Raw genomic sequence first — 2,278 nt, forward strand, 5'->3', positions numbered from 1 at the left:
GTCCGCTGTGATTTGGCAGCACTTTCCCCCACGATCACCAAGGATAGATTAGGTATTCTTTTCTACCAGCCACCCAGTTCCCGAATAAGCACCCTTCCTGAATTGTCAGAGTTGCTCTCAGATGTGGTTCTGGGCAACTTTAATATTCATGCTGATGCTCCCCAAAGGACCAGCCCAGGATTTTATAGCTGCTTTGGCTGCCTTGGGCCTCTCTCATATAATGCAAAGACCAACACATGGAAGAGGTCGCCTGGGACTTGACCTTTTGCATTAAGCCTTTGGGGGGGGCGGTCTTTGGGGATTGGAGATTCAGCCTGAACCATGGCCTATTATCTACTGAAGGCAAGGATGAATATGACCATGCCCTGCAAAAACAGAGGACCCGTTAAAATGGTCGGCCCATGGATGTTCATGGATCTTTCTGGTTTCCCAACATAGTCGCTATTGAGGATGAGGTGGGAGCTTGGAACATGAAGCTCCTCAAAGCCATTAGCAAGATTACTCCTTGTCAGGGCTTTTTTCTGGGAAAAGAGGTGGTGGAACGCAGGACTGCACAATGATGTCACTTTGGGTCAGTTGGAACAAGGGGGGAGTTATTTTAAAGTTTAAATCACCCTTGGTGAAAATGGTCACATGGCCAGTGGCCCCGCCCCCTGATCTCCAGACAAAGTTTAGATCGCCCTCTGCACTGCTGGCACGGAGGGCAATCTAAACGTCTCTCTGGAGATCAGGGGGCGGGGCCACTGGCCATGTGACCATTTTCAAGAGGTGCTGGAACTCTGTTCCACCGTGCTCCAGCTGAAAAAAAGCCCTGCTCCTTGTTGACCTCTCCTGTCCTGAGGGTGGAAGCCAGGAGCTGGATACTGGCTGAAATCACTGCATCTGATAAGAGTATGTTATAGAACCCAATTGGAAGACCCTGTGAAGTGATGGTGATAGTGGCGAAATGATTTATATCTCTGTAGCCATTGCATCAGCTGGTTCACGGCCATCCCAGTTGTTCAAAGTATTTTGACATCTTTTAACTCCTAAATCTGAACCTTTACTGGTTCAGTAACAATTAGCTGTCACACCTTGCAAAGTTTTTTGCAGATAAAATAGCGCAAATGCACTCTGACCTGGATGCTGACTGTAATATAGGTGAGTTAGAAAAAATGTTTAATGCACACTCTCATCCACTTACAGACCATTTTGACCCAGTTACAGCAATGGATATTGACAGGATTCTAGTATCTGTGAAGGCCATTACTTGTGCACTGGATCCTTGCCTATCTTGGCTGCTAAGTTAGACCACATAAATGAACCCTTGATGTCTATCATAAATCAGTCACTAACCCAAGGTGCTTTCTCTCAGCCAAAGAGGAAGTTATTACTCAGGGCAAAACCAAGCCACCATTACCCTATTTCCTCCTTTCTTGTGCATTCTACATTCAAACATTGCAAGAAGGTTGCTCTGGTGTAGTGGTCAAGAGCAGCAGGGCTCTAATCTGGAGAAAAGGGTTTGATTCCCCACTCCTCTGCTTAAAGCCAGCTGGGTGACCTGGGTCAGTCACAGCTCTCTTAGCCTCACCCACCTCACAGGGTGATTGTCCTGAGGATGATAGTAACACACTCTCTAAACCGCTGAGAGTGGGCAGTTAAGTAAATCGAATGTTGTTTGCCTCTTTCTGCTTATTTGGAGAGGGAGGAAAAAAGTCTAAAAAAGGCGGCTCTGCTGTGTTGAATGAACCGACCTCACAAAGCCCAGACCGGGCTCTGCAAGTTTAAGCAGCGTTACACCTTTCTCATAGGCTGCTTCCGTCCCATTCTGTGAATGAATTCATTTGCGGTCAGAGACCATGACAAAAGCGATACATCCTTAGCAATCAATAGAATAATTAAATCCAGCATAAAAATGTAAAGGACATAGAAAAATACATTTAGCATTTAAAATCTTATCTTAAAATGTATATAGTTCTCTGGGAACCGCAGGAATTCTAATATTTAAAATACTGACATTGTCCTATTCCGGGCATCTCTTTCCACGGCTCCGAAGCAGGGTGCCCACCCATGCTATATGAGACCTGCTCGCAGAGACCCCTGCAACTGTCGTCAGGAGCACGACTTGCCTTTCCCGGGCCTAGAGGGAGCGCGGCAGTAGTGCCTAGTGGCGAGGCAGCCGCTTGGCCGGGAGGGAGGTTCTAAGAGGCGGCTGAGCCTGGCTTGGGCTGGGCTGGCGGCCACGCATCCCGCCGGCTGCCTCGGGCGTCTTGCAAGGTCTCGCCCGGAAGAGGAAGCC

This window comes from Eublepharis macularius, chromosome 15, assembly GCF_028583425.1.
Source record: "Eublepharis macularius isolate TG4126 chromosome 15, MPM_Emac_v1.0, whole genome shotgun sequence".
In the NCBI taxonomy this organism is placed as follows: Eukaryota; Metazoa; Chordata; class Lepidosauria; order Squamata; family Eublepharidae; genus Eublepharis; species Eublepharis macularius.